The sequence below is a fragment of the Leucopleurus acutus genome, assembly GCF_964270905.1.
Source record: "Leucopleurus acutus genome assembly, chromosome: 4".
NCBI classification, from domain to species: domain Eukaryota; kingdom Metazoa; phylum Chordata; class Mammalia; order Artiodactyla; family Delphinidae; genus Leucopleurus; species Leucopleurus acutus.
Window position 1 is genome coordinate 126,158,011 of NC_139146.1, and position 24,560 is coordinate 126,182,570.

The window sequence follows — 24,560 nt, forward strand, 5'->3', positions numbered from 1 at the left end:
GTTGTGGCCTCTCCCGTTGCGGAGCACAGGCTCCAGACGCGCAGGCTCAGCGGCCATGGCTCACGGGCCCAGCCGCTCCGCGGTGTGTGGGATCTTCCTGGACCGAGGCACGAACCCGTGTCCCCTGCATTGGCAGGTGGACTCTCAACCCCTGCGCCACCAGGGAAGCCCTAAAGTTGCTTTTTTATTCATTAGGAGAGGATTCTTTCCTTGCTTTTTTAAAAAATCTTGCTTTTATTTCAAGCTTAAGGATGAGTGGCAATTTAAAAGACACAAGGTGTCCATCTCCTATCTCCTACCTTCTATCCAAATAGAAATATTCTGTGTTGGTGACATTTCCAGTGGACCAGGGAAAAGAGTGGTGTATTAGGTTTCATTTATTTATTTATTTTAATGTAGCTGAATTGTCATTACAGATGAGTAAAGTTGTTTTCAAATAATGAGCTCTTGCTGTTAAACATTTCTACTTTGAGACTTTTCCCCACTGAGTGTCAAACCAGTCTGTCTTATGCCTTAGTTTAGTTTTAGATTTTTGCTACTTTTTTATGATACCTCATTGATACTGTCTCATGATCCCTTTCACACTGTGTTTGGAGTGTGTTTCCTAAATCTACATGAAATTTCCTGAACACTATAGGATATATATTTTCTAATAATTATACTTCTACACACATGTATATTTAAAATTTCCTCCTGTTCTACCTTCAGAATTGTGAAATATTTGAGGGAACATCTGTACTTGATCTGGATATTGAGTGACAAACCAGTGTATACAGTTTTTTCTAAAATGTTCCCTTAAAAAATTTTGAGTAACAATTGATTTCTCTAAAACTAAGAAAATAATTATGTTTGTGTTGTATTATCCTGCAATACAGGTAGTTGGAAAATAATAAAAAAAATGGGCAAGAGATGTTATTGTTTAGTATCTTATTTTTTGCTCTTTCCCCTCATCTAAGGGATAGCTAGTAGATCAATCTGATATTGTGCAGTTTCTGTTGCTCTGCTGTTTCACCTCAGCCCTTTTTTTCCAGCTGAAGGTTAGCTACTGGAAATCTGGGTGGCTTTAGGCAGGAGGTAGCATGTGCTGTTTGTGTGTCTGTGTGTACATATATCATGCTAGATGCTCCTTCATGACTGCTGTGGAATTTAGGAAATATTAAAAGATAGTGGTACAAAATATTTTTAATATCACTTAGCCTTTCCTCTGAGAGGATCACCATAGGAGAAGATACTGAATCCATCAATATATGTTAGGCCAAATGTGAAGTGTCAAGACAGATTGCTTGTTTGTTTTTGGAAGAATGTATATAACTTAATGAGACTTTTAGGATGGCATGCTTTTCAGGGTAGTGTAAGGGGTAGTAATAGACCTTTGCATGACATCCTCTAGGTCTGAGAAGGACTTGTCCCACTAATAATGGTGGGTAGTTTATAACTATCTAATGGTTGAATATATGCATACATGGAGCCAGCAACAGTTGCTAATTCATTTCTCATTTCCCTCATAAAATACATTGATACTCTGGAGGCAGAAGACTCATTAGTTAGGCAGTACCTTTCTTGGCTTTGTGGCATGGGACAAGCTACTTATCCTTTTACTGTCGACTTTATCACCTGTTGATGGGGACATGTCTTATACAGGGTTGTTGTTAGGATTAAATGAGATAATGTAAAACATATGCAAAGCTCTTCCAGTGCCTGGCATATAGTAAGGTGACCCATCACTGTTAACTTATTAAGTTAAAGATCTTTTAAACTGTGGCATAGACGGAAGGCTAAAGTCAGGCTTTATATTGCCGAACACTTAAATTCAGCCATTGAGTTTGACAAATAATACTGAAGTAATTCTGCCGTGTTTCCAAAAGCCTCTGAAACAGTGTATCATTCATTAATGTTTTTATTTTAAAAAAATCTTAAAAAGTAAAGAAATGGCAGAACTGCTGTGCTTATTGTTTATAGAAAAGAAAGACTGATTTGAACATAACTGGAATTTGAATTCATCCCTAAAGACTTCAATAGTGCTTAGATCAGAAAGGACTCTTTTTTGAATAATTTATTATCTCTGAAAATGACTGTGGTTTAAATTGTCCATTTAGAAATATCAGGATGTAATTGGATTATCCAGTCTTTAAACTATTCATCTCTTTAACACTGGGAATAAAAAACTTAAAAAAAAACCCGTGAAGTTTAATAAGTTTTATTTGTATCGTTACATCTCAAATTAAGATTGAAGGAATTTTATTTGAAGGATTTTATTGAAGGATTTTGTTTTAACTAAATTTTTAGTTTTCTCCTTTTCCTAAAATGATGAGAGTGAGGGAGGGAGGGTTGGCTATTCCCTTTTCATGCTTAATATTTATTAAATACAGGATCAGTTTTCAGAAATAACTTTTCCTTCAAACTTGGTATAATCAGTGTTCTATTGGCCAATTCAAGAAATAAATGCTTCTTGACAGTTTTTTGTATTTGGAAAGTATTTCTACTTTGAGAACAATTCGTCTATGCCTTCATAGTTTGTTTGTTTAATAGAACTGTATATTTAAGATAAGTGTATGAAAAAAATCCAAAGGCAGAAAAAAAAGATTGAGCTATGTTCCTTAGCACTGTTTGTCTTGCCAACTCTTGTTCTCATTCTTTAACTTTTCTTTTAAGGCAGATTTGCTTTAGATTTTGGTGTAAATGCAGAAATCAGATTGACTTATATATTAGTGGATCTCTGGTTAAGTAGTTAATTTAATGGATATTCTAGTTTTTAAACAAAGTCAGTATTTTAAATATTTCTCTCTGTTGGTAGTGATTGGAGTTATAATTCTGGAGTTAGCTTCTTTCCATTTTAGAGATTTTCAGAAAGAATTATACTTATGAATAGGTTACTGGATAGATGGGAGAAGAGCATAATCTCTAGTGAGTTTAATTTCTTCCTGTTTATTTATTATGTCTATAATACCAGGTTATATAAATAAATATGCTGGTCATCAGCTTTCTTTTGCATGATTGGTTGTCTCTTCATTGACTAACATAACTTTTGGAATGCTGCTCTAACGAGTAGGGAACCTTTTTTCTACCTGAGTATTACACAGGTAGACTTTTTTTCCTTAGAGAAATATAAAAGTTTTAACTAGATTAGAAATTGAGAGTAGGAAACACAAAATTTCCAAGTTTTTGTAAAGGCCTTTTAGTAGGAGAGGAGAGATGGGATGTATAGAGGAGGGGAGAAACGCAGAGCGAAGGAGGGAGGGAAGTGGCAGATTCGGGGAGAATGGGTCAGGAAATTTTGAGGTCAGCCTTAGTCAGAGGTCACACCCTGTTATTTCTTTGGGTTGTGGACACGGGGTGTTACCACTCGTTATCTACCACCCTTTGAAATGTTGATTAGATGATTGACTCTAGCTCCTAGTTTTTCAACATCTGGATTCTTTAAACCATTGAAGTTTTAATCTGTATGGGATAATCAGTGTATTCTAGGGTGGGAAAAAATCCACAGTACCTGCTAGGAGAGGGGGCGGACATATGGTTTTTGACTACATTGGAATTTCTTTTTGATTCTGGTTTGTTGTCTTTCCTCATTGGCCACATTTCCCTAGCTTTGCCTTAGAAGGATACTTGTAATTCTATGTATGTGACATAGTAGTTGAGAGGCAAGCCTTGGAGTTGATAGACCCAGGTTCCAGCTGTGCTGCTATGTGACCTTGGTCAAGTTGTTTATTCTGTGTGTGAACCTGTAAAACTGGGATGATAATAATAGTACCTACCTCTCTAAAAAGGTAGTTAAGGGGATTGAGATAATGGATCACAGTGTCTGGCTCAGAGTTAGTGCTCAATAAATGTTAGTTGTTGCAATAATAATAAATATTACAATATTATTGTTATTTTTTTGGTGGTTGCTGAAGGTCTTTGTAACCTTTGTTTCTGAATATGTCACTATTTTGAATAGTGCCTTTATTCAGCAGCAGATATTTACTGAACACTTACTGTGCCAGGCATTGATCTAAGTGAACAGAACATTATAATCCCTGCCCTCTTGAAACTTACATTTTGGCTGAAGGAGACAAAATACATAAAGCAAAGTAGATGACCCATCACTCTTCTTATGAAATTTGGTGTTTGACTCATATGTCTAAGCCTCCATTAACCAACCCTACCAGTCTTCACCTTTAGGTCTTTTGCATTCATTCCTGTTGCTGTGCTTGAGAGTGTTTGTGGCAGGAACACCCTAAAAGCACACAACTAGTGTCATTGTCTCCAGCTATTGGGCGATCTTAATTTTAAGACAGACTTATTACTCCATCATTTCCTTGGCTTACTGTTTAAGTTGGCTATCACAAATCTTTCCTTTCAGTCCTCATACTTCTGTTTCACATTGTTTACAGAAGTGTTGCTCCTCCCCAGCTTATCATGTTTTGCTCATCCATTTCATTTCCAAAAGGGGATAATAGAAACCTCTTTTCAGAAGTATTCCCTGACTAATCTAACTATATACTTTCCTTCTGCTCTTTTTTAACTTCTCACCTTCTATGTGTTGTTAACGGAGATATTTAACTTGCTTATTCTGTCTTTTTAAAAAAATACTGTTCTTTTATCTTCAATTAAATTGTAAGCCTTATTAGGTCAGGGACTACTTTTCTATTCTGAGCCTTAGCTTCCTCACTTGAAAAAAAGATAATACCTACCTCACAGGGATGTTGTGAGATTTCAGAGAGAGAATGTATGGAAAAGATAATACCAAATCCTTAATAAACATAGTTTTCTTTTCTTTGAACCACTCTAGTTCCCAAAATTTGTACGGGGCGTGCATACAGTCAGTGCTTAAAAAAATACTTGTTAATTTATCCTGAATTGAGGTTGGGAGTCTTTTAATTTAATTTCCACTTGTGGATAATTTTAGTTTTTACTTCCAGATAAGACTCAAAATATTAACTTTCCAAGTATCTGATGAAAAAAGCTGAGGCATGAATAAGAGACAACAGAACCGTGCTTAGAGTAGGGATTGAATCCCCGTTGTGTGGGTTCAGTTCGGGCTGGTTGTGTGACTTTTGGCAGGTTGTTTAACTCTTGGCCTCAGTTTCTTTATTTGTAAGATGGGGAAAATAATAACTACCTCATGGATACTATGTTGTTAGATTAAATGAGAATAAATGAGAAGCACAGAACATTGCCTGGCATATAGCAGTAGCCTCAGGGAACATTTGGCAATATCCAGAGATGTTTTAGATGGTCACAGCTGGGGGAGAGGTATGTGTGAGGGTGCTACTAGTATTTTGTGGGGAGAGGCCAGGTATAATCATTGTACACAGGACAGCACCCCGCGAAGAGGGATTATCTGGTTCAAAAGGTCAATGGTGCCAAGATTAGGAAACCTTGCTTTATCGTTAAGCTGTTTCTCATTTGCTTATCTTTGTAGTATAAGGTACTTTGCCAGTTAGATTCTGTATAAATACTGACATCCTTCACTTGTATCTAAAAACTGACTGTATATCCATTTGTATGCAACATATGCATATTTGTGTGTGTGTGTATGTATATGCTTTTATGTATGTCTCTGTACCTTGCTATTTCCTCTGCCTGGAGTATTATTTCCCTTTCATCTGTGAAACATTTATCTCTTAAGACTGTACTTAAATATCATCTCCTCTAGGAAGCCTGTCCTGGTTAATGTGAGTAGAGTTAGTTGTTCTTTCTTCTGGTTACCCACAGTATCTATGTGACTTTTACAGCACTTAACATAGTTATTTGTATTTTTCTCTTTTACTGGTCTGTCAAGTTTTTGAGAACAGGGGTTCTATCTTATTCATCTTTTCAGTAAATATCTCCTTCTGCCAAATGCCTAACATTTGCTGCCACATAGTAGGCATATATTAAGTTAACAAATGAATGGAAGAGAGAAAAACAAACTGGAAAGATTTTTTAATAGGCTCTACAAGAAGAGGATATTATCTTGTCACCTTTGTTTCCAAGTGAGTGCTTAGTGTTCAGTGAATATTTATTGAATGAATTAGAGGCCAGTTGCAAAAGTTAATAGATATTTCATGTGACCTTTTTTCTTCATTTCTACAAAGTGTATCCTAGAAGTAAAACAGCCTAGATACTTGGTGCATGTGATGCATTAAGTCGACCTTTCTTTCCTTGACTCGCTTAATGAGACTTGATCCAGCAGGTACTTCCTGAAAGATGTTTTTGGTTGATTTCTTTTTCACCTGTGTGTCCATTCTAGTGTTGAGCTTGTTGGAAAGATGAACGTGTGGTATCAGTCTTACATTATAGATGAGCTGTCATTAAGTACAAGTGTTAAATAAGGCTTTTGATCTCCTTTACATTTGGGCCCAAACTGAGTGAGTATGTATTTACTCTCAAGTATGGATAGTGACTGAGGCTAGTGAAGCATGGGAGAAAAGGAGGGTGAGGAAGTTGCCTACTAGGTCTCTTTTTCTTGATAATGACTGCTTTTTACCTCAGAGCTGCCCCCAGCTATTTACCTCACAGGGATGTTGTGAGATTCACAACCCTAGGAGAGGGTTGTGAATCTAGAGGATAAGAATATAGGTTTGATAATTTGATAAAATCAATTAATAATTTGACAAGTCATGGTTTTTTAAATTTATTTTGTTGAAGTATAGTTGTTTTACAATGTGTGTTAATTTCTACTGTATAGCAGAGTGATTCATTTATACATATATATGCATTCTTTTTCATATTCTTTTCCATTATGGTTTAGCACAGGATATTGAATATAGTTCCCTGCGCTGTACAGTAGGGCCTTGTTGCTTATCCATTCTATATACAATAGTTTACATCTGCTAATCCCAAACTCCCAATCTATCCCTCCTCCACCCCCTCCCACACTGCCCCTTGACAACCACAAGTCTGTTCTCTATGTCTGTGAGTCTGTTTCTCTTTTGTAGATAAGTTCATTTGTGTCCTGTTTTAGATTCCACGTATAAGTGATATCATGTGGTATTTGTCTTTCTTTTTCTGTTGACAGTCATTGTTTTGATTATCATAGTTATCACTTATTGAATGTTTGATATATGTCAGGCACTGTGCTAAGGAATTTACATGCTTTTTAAATTTATTCTTCACGGCAGTGCCTATGAAATACGTACTAATAAGCCTGTTTTATGGCAGAAGAAACAGATTCACAGAATTTTCTAAGAACATATAGCTAGGAATTTGAACGCGCAGACCTGAGATTCAAATCCAGATCCATTGACTCTGTGGTCTGTTTTAATGACTGTGCTGCTGCCTCCTAAGTTTCAGTGGAGGAGTTTTGTATTGAAAGTGGTAGTACTGAGGTAGGAGGGGAAAATAATAGGATTTCATCCTGTACAGATATTAGAACGAAGAAGATTAACAGACTCATGGAGAAGCAATTCCCAAGTTTATGTCCTTATACAAAATAATTATGAAATCTAAACGTGTGATTTAACTAACTTACACTAACCTGCATTTTTTATTAAATTTAGTCTTGCTCTTGGTATCAACATCAGGACAGGTGTCCCAGATACATCTTTAGCAGTAGAAGAAAACTTTCTAGGTAAAATCTAAAAGATCATAAAGCAAAGTGATTTTTATAAATAATTTTTTTTCTATATGTAAAATGTGTTTTGTAGTTAGAGTTAAATCTTTTGAAAGAGATTCTTGTTTAGGGGATAAGCCTCAGAATTATATTATTTAGGACTTGAAAACCTATGATTTGTTATGCTTGGAAGGTATAGCAGAAAATTTGATAATTGACACTTGCTAGTCTCTAAGATATAAATTATTTAAGTCAGTGGGTATCTGTGGAGTACGTTTGCTCAGACGGTGTTTGTCGTTAAAAAAAATTACTTTTTCCTTCCTTCCCATACTTTGTACTGGACTATTTTTTACACAGCTAGTTTATTTATAGGTGTTGTACATTTAATAAATAAAGTGAGAACATAGTTTTGACATCTGTGCACTATTATTTTTATTCATTAGGAGATTTAAACAGTTTTAAATTTTATTTTGTTACCTTAAAAAGAGCTAAACCTGGATATTGGTCTTAAAAAAGTTTCTTGAAAGATTTTCTCTTTCCTCTTGGTTGTGTTTTAATACTGTATTTGTAATCATAGTTATATGCATTTGAACTTTGCTCCTTTCAGAATTATAATTCAGTGCTTTTGTAAGATTTTATCAAAAGTTACATGCAAACACTAAGAGCAGTGTGCTGAATGATGTTATATTAAAGACTAAAGATGCCTGAATGAAATTGAGCTCTGGTAAATAAGAATTTAGGGTTGGGGTACAGGGCATCAGATAATCACGTCAAGATTTTAGGATTCTAAGTCTTAGGCTTGTTAGCGCTTTCACATTATCCACCACAGGTTGCCTTTCTTTTTTTCTTCCAGGCAAACAAGTTTTATTTTCACCTTACAAGCTTGCATACTTATAAAAAAATATAGTTTTGTAAAACGTTTAAGGTTATACAAAGTTTATAAATAATCCTGCAACCATACATAGTAGACAATCAAGTAAATGTGCAATAACTTTGAACTACATCAGCCGTAAATAACATAATTTCTTTGTAATTCACGGGCTTGGTCATAGGTGCACTTGTCTCCAGGCGTAAAGGTTGGGTTTCAGTATTTTAGCGTCCTGTTTCCAGCATTCATACATTTTCAAACTCGATCAGGTGGAATTGCATTCAATCTAGTGATGGAAAACTTAGTATAAACTTACTATACCAGAACCACTATTCTAGTAGTTCCCGAACTTTAGCATGCATCAGGATCACCTGGAAACCTTGCTAAACCATAAATTGCTGGTCCACAAACCTAGTATTTGATTCAGTAGGTCTGGGGTGAGACCCCAAAATGTAATAATTCTTACAGTTTCACAAGTGATACTGTTGATCGAGGGACCAAACTTTGAGAACCACTGTATTATACTAATGAGGTGATATCAAATCAATTATTTCAAAAGTTCAAGTACTTGCATATAAAGATTAAGACCTTGAATTTGTAACCTTAATTAGCAGTACCCAGTCGTAGGCATCAGTTTTTCATGTTACAGTTGTGACCTAATCCCACTTCTTGGTGGCTTGTGTCATTTTTTGGTTATAAAGCAACAACATTAGCTGTAAACCAATATTTATTTGAATTTGAATATTGCATTCTAGTATTTTATTTGCATAAAATAATATTTTTGAAAGGCTTCTATGGCCTAAATAATGTTATTTTCTCCTTAAAATATCCTGAAAAATAGTGTTTCACCTGCTGTGAAAAGACTGAATAGCATCCAGGAGCCTTAAAGGCACAGAAAAGGAAGTAATGAGTATTAAGAGAAGAAGAAAAAAGCCTGAAATGTTATCCCTCCCATGGAAAACAAACATAAACTATATTGGCCAAATGCACTGTGTCTTTCGGGATTGTGCATTTCTAACAAGCATCTAGGTGATGCTGATTTGGTGGCCCTCAAAACTATATTTTACGTAGCAAAGCCCTAGAATGTCAGTTTTTAATGTTTCCATATAAGTTTCAATTAGTATTTAACATAGGAACAGACATAATACTCAAACCCGTAAACATATCATTAAGGTTAAAAAATACAGTAATAATTTTTAACTGTGCCCTGGCAGATTCATACAATTAAACTAAAAGCCACCCAGGGGGACAGTCCAGCAGGTTCCTCAGCAAATACACAGTTTGCCTTTGTTAGAGGTAACTGTTAATATGATATTATTATAAAAATAATATTGATGTCATCATTTGAGTGCTTAATATGTGCCAGGCACTCTTCTATGTCCTTTGTATATATTAACTCATTCAGTCTTCACTATAACCCTGTCAGGTAAGTATTGTTAATGTCCCTATTTTTTAGTTGAAAATTTGGCCCAGAGAAGTTAAACATGCTCAAGATCTCACCTTTAGTTAGTAGTGGACCTGGGATTGTATCCAGGCAGTCTGGTTCTACAGCCTGGGATCGTAATCACTATTCTGTACTATATTTATCGTCTATACATTTATTTCTTATATATTATTTAGAGAACAGTGCCTGGCACACAATAAGATCTATAGAAGTGCAGGCTGTTTTCAGTGGCATTTAATTGTATACTACATAAGGTTGGCAGAGCAAGTGTTATTATCCATTTTTGTATGTATATTTTTCTTCTAGTAATTAGATTCCAGACTTTATTCAGGTTTCTCTTAGTCTTTTTTTTTTTTTTTTTAAATACCTGAGTTCCCTGAGGTCTTAGAAACTGGTTGTCCCAAATTATATGGCCTTGCTAGATCTAAAAATTAGCTTTTCTTATCACACATTCATCTTTACTTTCATTCCTTTAGTAAGTGATAAGGACTGAGATATTTACTTATTTATTTTTGGTATGTCACTGGTTTAGAAAGACAGAAACAAATATACTAAATATATGTGCCCAGTTGATGGAGGAAATAAATTCTTAGATGTTATAAAGTTTTTTTTTTTGCCTGTAAAGTTTTGAGAGTGGTATCACTTCATCCTACTGATTTGTGAAATTGAATAATAACACTAATAATAATGTGAAGTATAAGAAATTGTTCTGATGATAGAGCAGATTAGCAGCATTTAAGAGAAATAATATAAACCATATTTCCTCAAATCTAAGAAGGCATCTGTGTTAGTTTTCCATTGCTGCATTGCAGATTACCACAACTTTAGCAGTTTATCTCACACTTTCTGTTGGTCAGGAGTCTAGCCGTGGTTTAGCTGGGTCCTGTCCTCAGGGTCTTACCAGAGTGAAATCAAGGTGTCATCCAGAGCTGTGATCTTATCTGAGGCTCATGGTTCTCTTCTAGGCTCACTGGTGGTTTGCAGAATTCAATTCTTTGCGTTTGTAGGAATGGCATCCCTGTTTCCTTGCTGGCTCTCTGTCATGGACCACTCAGTCCCCTAGAGGCTTCTAGAGGCCACTTTGAGTTCTTGCCATGTGGTCTTCCCTATGGGCAGTTCACGGTGGTTTGCTACTTTAAGAACAATAGGAGACACTCTGCATTCTTTTAAGAACTGATCTCTTTAGGTCAGGCCTACTACAATAATCTCAGTAATTTAAAGTCATCTGATAGAGATTTTAACTACATCTGTAAAATCCCTTCACAACAGCATTTAGATTAATATTTGGTTGAATAACTTTGAGAAGATGTGTACACCAAGGTGTTAGAATCTTGGAGGCCATCTTAGAATACTATCTACCACATGATCAATTTTAAGACAAATTATTTTATTTATCACTAAGGAAGAAAATGCTGGCTTAAAGTATGATACAATACATTATTAGTACTTGGATGTTGTCTTCTTTAAAAAAAAAAAAGCGGAATTGTGGTCATTCTTCTAAGCACAAATACTTGCTTCACGAATGTCAAACTTATTCCCCATTGCTGCTTTTCTGTGCTTTTTTGCAAGCATAATTTTTTGTTTCAATGCTGAATCATAGTGTAGTCTTTTAGGGGACATTTAAAATTGGGAAGTAGACTCGACATGTGTGTACCAAAAGTACACAGAATTCAGTAAAAATTATGGTGATATAAACTGCCATGACCAAATTCCCACATGCACAGGGAATGGCAGCTACATTGTGACTGCCACAGGGCAAATGGTGATTGCTTTTTTTGTTTGTTTGTTTCCTATTTATTTTCATTCAGCTTTATTGAGGTATAATATGTACAGTAAACTACAACCATTTAAAGAGTTTCATTTGATGAGTTTTGACAAGTGTATACATGAAACCATTACCACAATCAAGACATTTCCATCAGCCTGAGAAGAGTCAGCCCCAGGCAGTCACTGATCTGTTTTTTTGTTAGTGTAGATTAGTTAGCATTTTCTGGTATTTTAAGCAGTGAGAAAAAAATTAAGACAGTGTTCTTAATTTTTGTGTTTTCTTCAGATGCCCCTCATTCTTAAAGAAATAGTTTCTTTGTTAGGTCCTAGGTTTATTCCTTCATTGTGGGGGTAAAATGGTTCTCTTTGAACCTTTCCGAACTCAATTCTGGGATGTTCTTGACGACTTCTTTGCCTAGGTATTTTTTTCCAGCATAATCAGGGTTGGCTCTGCTAAACCATACTTGTGCTTGCATGGCTTCCTGGTCCACTTTTCTACTTACTGTCTTTGAAAGGGCCATAAACAGAAGCAGTTTTCAGCTGGAAGTTCTAAGCTCCTAAAATATTACACTTTGTTATTGCCTGAAGCTTTTCCCTTGTTACTTAAGATAGTCCTAACCCCCAAGAGAATCTCAAAATGTACTCATCTCAGTTTTTCTTGTTAAGATTCATAGTACAATTTGAATTTTAGGAAACGTAGGAGATTTCCCTCCTAGTCACTTCTTAGGATTATTACTTGTTTCATGTTGCCTGGTGTGTGCAGTGCTTTCCAGTATAAGAAACACTCTGGGAAAAGTCTTACTTCCTGCGTATAAGACAAAGGGAATTGAAGGAGGACTCATGAAGCTCTGAAAAAGCTCATTTAGCTGCCATTTAACACAACATTGTCCAATAGAAATATAATGTCAGTCAACCTCATTTGAATCAGCCTCTGATACATGAACTCAAAATCATTCATTTTCTAGTTAGCACTATTAGCAGTTTGTTTTTTCTGGGGCCTCAGTTTTTTTTTTTTTTTAACTTATCTAGATAGAGTCAGTCTTTTTCTGCTTTTGACACATCTGAAATAGTAAAAGTAAAATATTTTTACACCTATTTAAAAATTATACAATGTCTTTATGTGCATGCGTGCATGCGTACACACGCAGAGATACAAACACAGATGTATAGTGGTATTCTCTCCTATTTTACAGAAAAAAGAGCATAGTATACAGACTTAAAAAAAAAATTTCACAGTGTATCCTAGAAATCTTTTCATAATAGTACATTGAGAACTTTCTCATTTTTTTCCCCTGTAGAATAATTTCTTCAAATTACTGGCTTAAAAAGTGTATCCACTTGAATTTTGATTACCTATACTTAGAAAAAGAGATAAGGGAATATCAGTGGGAAAAAGGACACTATGAATGGACTTTTGGACTTTGTTTACAAATGAAAAAATGGAGGATCAGAAATTTTAAATAATTGCCCCTGGTCATGCAACCAGTGCAGGGTCAGGATGCTAATCTAGGTGTGCCCGATTTTAACTAAGCTCCTGGCCTTTCTGTTATATCCATATTGCATTTGATGAACAAAAGGGGAGATAAGTCATGCCAACTTCTTTTTGGAGAAAAATAATCAAATTCCAGACTTTATTTTTGGGATCAGTCCTTTAAGAAGCTTTGCATTCTGAAGCCCATAGGTGTGCTTTTCAGTTTTCAGAAGAACTATTTCTGATATTAAGAAGTATCCTGAAATGATAGTAAATGAAACACTCTAGGATGAATTTGAGAAAAGTACTTAAAAAAGAGATCCCAATATACATAGGTATTTATCACAGGCAGCATTTCAAATTGGTGAGGGAAAAGTTGGCTGATTTGGTAATTTATGTTGCAACAACTTTCTTATCATTTGGCAATAACAAAAATCAACTGTTCATTGCTTTACTTTTTACATAAAAATAATTAAAAATTAAAACAAAAGATAATATAAAAAGACTTTGTGAGGTTAGCCTTTTTACTAAAAAGACTGAACTCAGTGAGTATAGTCATGAAAGTTTCATTTTTTTTTTCCCAGTCACTATCTTTTGAATTTTCTTCAGTTGCCCCTTAACATCATCTTGGGTCAAGCTCATAGCTTTCCCAGTATTTTTTTCAGTTACAAAATGTCTAATTCTGCTCTTGTCCCTTATTAGGCTTGACCTGTGGCTGGAGGGATCTATAGTACTCTTTCAGGCTCCTTCCCCCGTTGTTGGGAGTGTAAATTTTTGCAACCTTTTTGGAGAGCAGTTTGACAATATCTGTGGAAAAGAAATGCAGTGTGTATGCCCTTTGACTCAGGAGTTATACTTCCAGGAATTTAGTACTACAGATATACTCACACTACTTTATTTGAAAGGTGAGTCCATTAGGGGTGAAAATTCTGTTAGTTCTGATAGAAATTCAGAAAACTTAATGTAACTTAATGTTTGTTAACAAGAGCGCTGTTAAACTTATTCTCACTCTTCCAGTGAAATGGTGAGATATGTTATAATTTAACTACTGGACACTTAAGTTGTTCCCAGTTTTTTAAATAAATATAAAAAAATGCTGCAGTGAACATCTTTGTGTATATGCTACTCATTCACGCATGTTGAGAATGTTTCTTAATGGCCGTATTGAGAAAAGTCTTCTGCTTTATATTTTGCGCCCCCCCCCCACCGCCCCCATACTTCAAGGAGCACAGGAGACCTCAGTTTAAATCACAACTAATTGTCTAAATGGGTGTGTGACTTTATGACGGCACTTTAACCTTCCTGAGCAGGAGGTTCTGCAAATCTGGGCGTCTCAGGCTGACATTTAACAGCTGTAACAAATGCACTCTTCATTGTTGCCCACTATCACATTCTTCACCATCCTGTAGAGAGTATGTGTCAATAGGGGTGCTGTTAGTATTTTGGATAAGACAATCCATTGGTGAGATAGTCCCATGCTTTTCTGGTCTCCTCCTCCATTGTGATGTCACTGTGCTGCAATTGTGTATAATTACAGATTCAAAAAGCAACTTCAACAGTTATTAAGGAGATAGTACTGCTCCCAGTTGAAAACTACTATAGTAAAAACTTTTGGCAGGAATTATATAAGATTATTTCTGATTTTTATTGGCTTTTCTTTATCGCATTCTTTTAGCAAGAAGCAGTGGTAGTTTAAGTTATTTAATCTCAGTATCTACCCTAGAACATGTCATTTTGTTTATTATCCCCATAAAAGACTGGGTCAACAGTAATAGTTTCTTCACAGATACATTAATAATTTGGTATGATATAAAAACAAGACTGTATTCTGATTTATTAGCTTTGTTTTTTAGGTGGTTTTACATTTTTTTTTTCAAACTGAGGAGAAGAATGGCAAAAATATTGCCACGAATTCTCATACAGCTTTCATCCAGGTTCCCCAAGTGTTAACATCTTACACAGTGACAGTGCAGTTATGAAAATCAGGGAACTAACGTTGATATAATACTGTTATCTAATCTACAAGCTTTATTCAGATTTCACCAGTTGTCTCACTAATGTCCTTTCTCTGTCCAGGATCTAATGCAGTTGCATTTTAGTTATCATGTCTCTGCTTAGTTTTCTTTAATCTGAAACAATTCCAAAATCTTTGTCTTTCATAACTATTACACTGTGAAGAGTACTAGCCAGTAATTTTGTAGAATGTCCCACAATTTGGATTTATGTGATTTCCTCCATGATTCAAATAATGTTGAACGTTTTGGTTGAGAGTACTATAGAAGTGACATTTTTAAGCTTAGTAGGAGGCACATGATACTGATTTATACAATTACCAGTGATGTTAATTTTGTTCATTGGTTAAGGTGATACAGTTGTCCCCCATAGTTGTGTTTTTCCTTTGTAATTAATAGGTATTCTGTAAGAAGATACTTTGTGGTCAGATAATTATCTTATTTTTCATCATACCTCTCTACTTTTTACTTTCATTGATGATTCATACCTGAAATGATTATTACTAAGGTGTTTGCCAAATGGTGATTTTCTATTTCCATCATTCCTTTTACATTTTGCACTAATTAGAACTGGAGGATTTCTTTATAAGTTACATTGTGCCAAATATGTTATTTCATGGAAACGTGGTTGAAAATTTTATTTGATTTTATTGGGTATTTGATAATAACAGTTTTAAAAACTTTTCTAAGAGCTTCCTTCTAATGCTTATGGCATAGAAATGTTTGTATCCTTCATGTATTTATTTAGTATAGTGGTCTCAATTTTTTTTCCTTAAGAAAAATCTTGACTTTGACTTAAGTTCTTGGTTCGTTTACAAAAGGTGGGTTGGCCATCTATCCAGAGTACATTTTTAGTTAAGCTGTACAATATCTACAAAAGATTTCAGGCTTTTCTGCTCATTTAACTTCTGAAACACATGTTTGCTCTTAGTATACAATATACATTAGATCCCTGTCCCAGACTATAACTTTAAATTTGCAGTCTCTAGAAGTCGGAAAAGGAAAATTGTAAAGCATTATTTACAAGCCATCAGCTCCTAGATATTTGAGCTTTTAACTAAGGGAGGGATGGGATTAGAACCGCATGTTCTTAGACTGTGTTGTTTTGGCACCACAGAATTCATTCATACTGTCCATTAATTTATCTTGATTTTACCTTGAATTTATTTGTACATTGTCCTTACCAGTGGTTCTCAAAGATGGTCCCCTACCATTAGTAGTATCAACCTCATGTCAGAACTGGTTAGAAATGTAAACTTCTTAGGATCCACCCAGAGGAACTGTGTTAACAAGCCCTCCAGGTGATCCTGATGCGGGAGAAACATTGCAGTATACATTTCCTATAAATTGTTTTGGATTGTTGGTGGAGGTAGAGAATAGAGTGCCAGTTTATCCATCTGCTGTGTTACATTATCTGTTTTACCTAGCTTGTAGGGGTAGTGAGATATTTTGAAGATTAACTCTCTATTCTCTACCCACCCCCGGCCCCCGAACCTGGTAACCTCAAATTTACTTTCTGTCTCTATGAATTTGTCCATTCTAGATATTTCACATAAGTGAAGATTCATGCCATATTTTTCCTTTGTGTCTGACTTATTTCACATAACATAATGTTTTCAGGGTCCATCCATGTTGTAGCATATACGTCATAATTTCATTTCTTTTTATAGTTGAATAGTAGTCTATTGTATGTATATATCATATTTTGATTATCCATTCATTTGTTCATGTATACTTGGGTTATTTTCACCTTTTGGCTATTGTGAATAAGGCTGCAAAGAACCTTGGTGTTAGAGCCCCTTTTTTCAACTCTTGGGTATATACCTAGAAATGGAATTTCAGGTCATAACGGTAATTTTGTGTTTGTCTTTTTGAGAAGCTGCCAAACTATTTCCCACAGTGGCTGCACTGTTATACATTCCCACCAACAATGTACAGTTTCTCCACATCCTTGCCAGTACTTATTATTTTTTTCTTTACAAAATTTATTAAAAATAATTATAGCTATCCTAGTAGGTGTGAAGTGGTGTCTCATTGTGATTTGGATTCTCATTTCCCTAATGACTAATGATGTTAAGCATTTTTTCATATGCTTATTTGGCCATTTATATTTCTCCTTTGAAGAAATGTCTGTTCAAGTCTTTTGCCCATTTTAAAATTGTTTTTTTTTGCCTTTTTGTTGTGCTATAGGAATTCTTTATATATTCTGGATATTATTAAACTCTTACCAGATATATGGCTTACAAATATTTTCACCCATTTGGTAGGTTATCTTTTAATTTTCTTGATATCTTGATGTATGAAAGTTTTAAATTTGATGAAGTCCAATATATCTGTTTTTTTCTTTTGTTGCATATACTGCTGTCATATCTAAGAATCCATTGCCATGATCGTGGCAATCCAAGTTCATGTAGGTTTACCCTGTGTTTTTGTGTGACAATTTTTTGGTTTTAGCTTTTACATTTAGATTTTTGATCCATTTGAGTTAATTTTTGCGTATAATGTGAGGCAGGGATCAACTTCATTCTTTCACATGTGGAAAGAATTCGTTGAAGAGACCATTCTTTCTCCGTTGAATGGACTTGGCACCCTTATTGAAAATCACTTGGCCATAGATGGTTTAAAGTCTGGACTCTCAATTCTGTTCCATTTGTGTATATTGTCTGTCCTTATGTATTATGGTATTTTGAATATAAATTTCTCATGCCATTTTATTTACTTAAAAAAAACTCTTGGCACTTTGCTGTTTTAACTTTTTGTTCTTAATAAAACTAAAATTATGAGTAACCTTAAACATTAAAAATACTACACTTAGTAAATTCTAAATAAATAAATTTAGTATCATGTGATAGGTACTCTCCTGAGCTTCTGTGGGAAGCATGAGGATGGGCAAGACTTGTTTCTGTTCTCTAACAATTTGCAATTCAGTTCACTAACTTAAAAAGTACTATACTTTTGCTTTGTCATTCTATTTTTTGTGTGAGTCCAACCTTGTGATGTCTTTAGTTCAGGACATGAGATGCTTACTCCTGTTGCAGCAAAATTGGAATGTTTAGCTGTTATAGTATTACTTTTTTTTTCTTTTTTGCTGTTGTATAGTTTGTGTCTTTACCTTAATAAGCACCTAATTTTATTACTCTCCTTATCTTTTTGTAATTTGCTTCCATTATATTCTGCAACTAGTTTCATAGAGAACGGTTCTCCCGTTTTAGTTTTATAAAAGACTGAGCTGTTATAACACTGAAGTTTGCCTCTTTCTGTATGTTTTTTACGTATCCATTTGCAAACAACTGAATCTTTCTTAGGCAAATTTATAGTCTGATACTGAGACTTGTTCACTGTGTGTTGTGCATATAGTGGGATGGGCTATTGTAATGTGAACTTCCAGGGTGAATTTTTTTTTTTTTTTTTTTGCGGTACGCGGGCCTCTCACTGTTGTGGCCTCTCCCGTTGCGGAGCACAGGTTCCGGACGCGCAGGCTCAGCAGCCACGGCTCACGGGCCCAGCCGCTCTGCGGCACGTGGGATCTTCCCGGACCGGGGCACGAACCTGTGTCCCCTGCATCGGCAGGCGGACTCTCAACCACTGCGCCACCAGGGAAGCCCCAGGGTGAATTTTTAGTAGTTGATAGTGATGTTCTAAAGAATGTGCTCTTCTTGCAAGAACATAATTACATTCATTTTTAGTTAATCTTGCCTAGAATAGCACTGTGTGTTAGAAATATAATTTGAGCCACATAAGTAATTTAAAATTTTCTAGTAGCCTCATTTTAAAAAGTTTAAAAAAAGATTAGATTTATTTTAATATATTTTAGTTAATCTGACATATCCAAAATATTATCATTCTAACATATAAACAATATAAAAATACTGAGATATTTTACATTTCTTTTTTGGACCAATTCTTTGAAACCTGGTAGATGTTTTATATCTCAATTTGATCACCAAATTTTCATCAGAAATACGTCATCTTTCTGACTTCATAAAAATTTATGGTTGAAAAAGTAGATTCACATACCTAAGTTGTTCCAAATAAACTTATGCTTTTCAATATCTGAATTAAGTGCCAAAAAATAAATTTCTCTTGTGTTTGCATCCAAATTGATAAAACTGTTCCATATTTTTTTAATAGACTTCATTAGACTTTGAAGCAAAAGCTTAACAGTTTCAAAACGGTGCTACTCAAATTAAGCAAATTCACTGACTCGTGTCAACTCAGTATTATTAACCTCAGATTCCTTAAGGATATTGCATACGTTGAAAAGCAACACGAAATTCAGTCAGTAGCATAGTGTTCAACTGTTTCTTGTCATTTTCTCAGCCAGTTTTCATAAAACTGTCCATTGTAATTAAAATATTGTGTATATGGATTCATGTTAGGGAAAAGTGTATTAATCAATCTTTATTATTGATTTGTATTGTGAAAGCTTTCAATTTCAACACAAAAGTTTCCATACCTTGTAGCTAGGTCATAAATAAACTTTTTCTTTCTTTGATACTTCAGATTAAGCTTGTTTACATATAGTGAGATACCAGTGAAAAAACAAAGAATACTGCCATTTTTGTTTTTGATTATTGCATATTGAAAAGCAATCCTTACTTGAATCAGAGTCAGTACAGTAATACAGTAAATCTTTGTGAAGTTCTTCCACTACTCAACCACTGAGCAAAGAGTACAAGATTATTAAATTATTAAATCTTCTGGTTTTTCAACAGCTTTGTAAACTGGCTAGGATTCGTATTATTTGCATGTACATACTTATCAATTGTAACAAGTTAATCCATTACACTTTTCATAGTTTTAGAAAGCTGAGCACAGATATTTTCAATGTAAATCATACAATGGAACAAAACAATAAGATAAACATCAGTTTCTTCTTTTAAAATTCCAATAAGCGTGGATGTTTGAGCTAACGTGACTGGAACTGTCTGTTGAGATAGAAACTAATTTTTTAATATATAGCTGAAATTCTTTGATAGATGTAAAAGATGAGAAGAGGTCTGTGCCACAATTTTGATTTTTTAAAGCTACATATCGACATTTCTTCTTAAATTTCAAAGTCCTTTCAAACAAAATGTGTCTAAAGTTTTAATTTGGCAGTGGCTCTCATATCACATGGCTATCTAAAGCTAAAAGAAAAATAATTTCTCAAATCTATTGATTTTTTTTTATACTGTTAGAAAGGTCTTCCATATGATGGACAATTGTTTGGTGGCTTAAATGAAGACCTTCCACTTTTTGTAAAATAACCTTTTTAGTATTCCTCATAATGTTCTAACAAAATGTCTATAATTGAAATATCTTTACTATCTTTCCATTTAAATATGGTTTCCTTCCTCCCTCCTTCCCTCCGCCCCTTCCTTCCTTTGCCATTTTATAGATGGCCAGAGTCATAAGCCCAGATCCCTTAAAAATCTTTTAAAAATGTTTATGGGACATTTAATTCTTATATCAGGTGACTAACTTTGTTGCTTCTCTTTTTTTAATATAAATTTATTTATTTATTTTTGGCTACATTGGGTCTTTGTTGCTGAGCACGGGCTTTCTCTGGTTGGTGGTGAGCAGGGGCTACTCTTCGTTGCGGTGTGCCGGCTTCTCATTGCGGTGGCTTCTCTTGTTGCAGAGCACGGGTTCTAGGCGCCCGGGCTTCGGTAGTTGTGGCATGTGGGCTCGTTAGTTGTGGCTCGTGGGCTGTAGAGTGCAGGCTTAGTAGTAGTGGCGCACGGGCTTAGTTGCTCTGTGGCACGTGGGATCTTCCCGGACCAGGGCTTGAACCCGTGTCCCTGGCACTGGCAGGTGGATTCTTAATCACTGCACCACCAGGAAAGTCCCTGTTCCTTCTCTTTTGACTTAGGAAACTTCTTATAAAAATTTATTGCATACTTGCTGAAAATGTCTCTTAATATTGTCCACTCTTTTATTTGAAAAATTTTCTACATAAGAAACAGCTTTTTAATTTTGCTGTACCACAGCTAATTGTGATTATTATTCCTATTAGAATTTGTGGATTATCTTCTTCCAGTCTCACTTCACTGTTCTAGTGATAGTACTAACTTCTGTGTCTCTCCTTCATTGTGCAGGGGTAGAATGCCTTTGTTTTAATTTAAAATTTTTGTTTACCCCCACCACCCTTTTGTCCATTTGTTTTTTTAAAGTTAAAGGAAACAATTATATTCAAAATATATTAAAATTTAAAAATTAAAGTAAAAATTAAAATGAAAAAGTATCTCCATTTGGTTATCAATTATGATATGCATAGGCATCACTGCAACTTGTGTTCTTTGCAAAAAAAAATTAAGTAAATGCTTTACACTATCATTACATTGGTATGTAGAAAAAAAGTCATTTCAGTTGAATAGTTAATTGATGCCGCCGAGATCACAACAATACAGTTTTCTTTAATAGGAAGACATTTTACATGACTTCAGCTTTTAAATTTAGATAAAATTAATTATAATTAAATAAAAATTCAATTCCTCGGTAATGGTAGTCAACATTTCAAGTGTTCACTAGTCACATGCAGCCAATGGCTATTGTATTGGAAATTAAACTTTGATAGTTGGTTATATACTGTATACTTCCAGGTCTGGAAATGAAAACCTTGAGAGTTGGTTATATACTTGCTTAAAATATTTTGGTGACTTGAGACCAAGCATTATAGTCTTTTTTTGATAATGCTAATGTTACAGGAGCAGTACCAAGAGGACTTAAGAATCAAGAACCCTGGAAAGAGTTGCTTAGAACTACAGGAATACCTTGTTTTTGTTTTGCACTTTGCTTTATTGAGCTTCGCAGATATTTTGTGTTTTTTTAAAACAAATTGAAGGTTTGTGGCAACCCTGTGTCAATCAAGTCTGTTGGTGCCATTTTTCCAACAGCTTTTGCTCACTTCATGTCTATGTGTCACATTTTGGCAATTGTTGCAATATTTCAAACTTTTTCATTATTATTATATTTGTAATGGTTATCTGTGATCAGTGATCTTTGATGTTACTATTGTCATTGTTTTGGGGCACCACAAACCACACCCATGTAAGATGGCAAACTTAATTGATAAACGCAGTGTGTTCTGACTGTTCCATCAACTGGTCATTCCCCCGTCTCTCTCCCTCTTCTCAGGCCTCCCTGTTCCCTGGGACACAACAATATTGAAATCAGGCCAATTAATAACCCTACAATGGCCCCAGTGTTCAAGTGAAAGGAAGAGTTGCATGTCTCTCACTTTAAATTGAAAACTAGAAACAATTAAGCATAGTAAGGAAGACATGCTGAAGCTGAGATAGGCTGAAAACTAGGCCTCTTGTGCCAGTGCGCCAAGTTGTGAGCAAAGGAAAAGTGTTTGAAGGAAATTAAAAGTGCTACTCCAGTGAATACACAAATGATAAGAAAGCAAAACAACCTTATTGCTGATACGGAGAAAATTTTAGTGGTCTGGATAGAACATCAAACCAGCCACAATATTCTCTTAAGCCAAAGCCTAATTCAGAGCAAGGCCCTAACTCTCTTCAATTCCCTGAAAGCTGAGAGAGGTGAGAAAGCTGCAGAAGAAAAGTTTGAAGGTAGCAGAGGTTGGTTCATGAGGTTTAAGGAAAGAAGCTGTCTCCATAAAAGTGCAAGGTGAAGCAGCAAGTGCTGATGTAGGAGCTGCAGCAAGTTATCCTCAAGATCTAGCTAAGATGATTAATGATGGTGACTACACTAAACAACACATTTTCAGTGTTGATGAAACAGACATATTGGAAGATGCCATCTAGGACTTTCATAGCTAGAGAGGAGAAGTCAATGTCTGGCTTCAGAAAGCTTCAAGAGAGTCAGGCTGACTCTCTTATTAGGGTCTAATGTAGCTGGTGAGTTTCAGTTGAAACCAATACTTACTTACTATTCTGAAAATCATCAGGCCCTTAAGAATTATGTTCAGTCTGCTCTACTGTGCTCTGTAGATGGAACAACAAAACCTAGATGACAGCACATCTGTTTACTACATGGTTTACTGAATATTTTAAATCCACTGTTGAGACCTGCTGCTCAGAAAAAAAGATTCCTTTCAAAATATTATTGCTCATTGACAATGCACCTGGTCACCCAAGAGCTCTGATAGAAATGTACAAGATTAATGTTTCTGTGCCTGCCAACAACATCCATTCCGCAGCCCATGGACCAAGGAGTAATTACAACTTTCAAGTCTTATTATTTAAGAAATGCATTTTGTAAGGCTAAAGCTGTCATAGATAGTGATTCCTCAGGTGAATCTGGGCAAAGTAAAGTGAAAACCCTCTGGAAATGATTCACAATTTTAAATGCCATTAAGAACATTTGTGATTCATGGGAAGAGGTCAAAATATCAGCATTAACAGGAGTTTGAAAGAAGTTGATTCTAACCTTCATGGATGACTTTTTTAAGGGGGTTCAAGCCTTCAGTGGAGGAAGGAGCTACAGATTTCTCTTGCTACAGAAATAGCGAGAGAACTAGAATTTGAAGTAGACCCTGAAGATGTGACTGAATTGCTGCCATCTCATGATAAAACTTGAACGAAGAGTTTGCTCCTTATGGATGAGCAAAGAAAGTGATTTCTTGAGATGGAATCTACTCCTGCTGTGAAGATTGTTGAAATAACAACAAAGGATTTAGAATATTACATAAACTTAGTTGATAAAGCAGCAGTAGGATTTGAGAGGACTGACTCCAGTTTTGAAAGAAGTTCTACTGTGGGTAAAGTGCTATTAAACAGCACCACATGCTACAGAGAAATCATTTGTGAAAGGAAGAGTCAGTCGATGTGGCAAACTTCACTGCTTTAAGAAATGGCCATAGCCGCTCCAGCCTTCAGCAGCTACCATCCTGATTCAGTCAGCAGCCACCAACACGGAGGCAAGTGCTTCCACCAGCAACAAGATTACAACTCACTGTAGGCTCAGATGATGGTTAGCATTTTTTAGCAATAAAGTATTTTTAAAAAAATTTATTTATGCATTTATTTATTTTTGGCTGCATTGGGTCTTTGTTGCTGAGCATGGGCTTTCTCTAGTTGGTGGTGAGCAGGGGCTACGCTTCGTTGAGGTGTGCGGGCTTCTCATTGCAGTGGCTTCTCTTGTTGCAGAGCATAGGCTACGGGCAGGCGGGCTTCAGTGGTTGTGGCACGTGGGCTCAGTAGTTGTGGCTCGCAGTCTCTAGAGTGCAGGCTCAGTAGTTGTGGCTTGCAGGCTCTAGAGCACAGGCTCAGTAGTTGTGGCGCACGGGCTTAGTTGCTCCACAGCATGTGGGATCTTCCTGGACCAGGGCTCAAGTCTGTGTCCCCTGCACTGGCAGGCGGATTCTTAACCACTGTGCCACCACGGAAGTCCAGCAATAAAGTATTTTTTGATTACGGTATGTACATTGTTGTTTTAGACATAATGCTGTTGCACTCTTAATAGACTATAGTATAGTGTAAACATGACTTTGTACTGGGAACCCCGTAAATTCGTGAGACTCACTTTATCGTGAT

The 24,560-nt window shown here is 35.5% G+C and overlaps 1 protein-coding gene across 2 annotated transcripts in view; it reads left to right on the top strand.

Moving 5' to 3' along the window:
• Nucleotides 1–24,560, top strand: part of FBXW7 (F-box and WD repeat domain containing 7) — a gene marked incomplete at its 5' end in the record, with an annotated part of 206,006 nt that overhangs the window by 5,552 nt on the left and 175,894 nt on the right. The gene's annotated exons all lie outside the window — the stretch shown is intronic.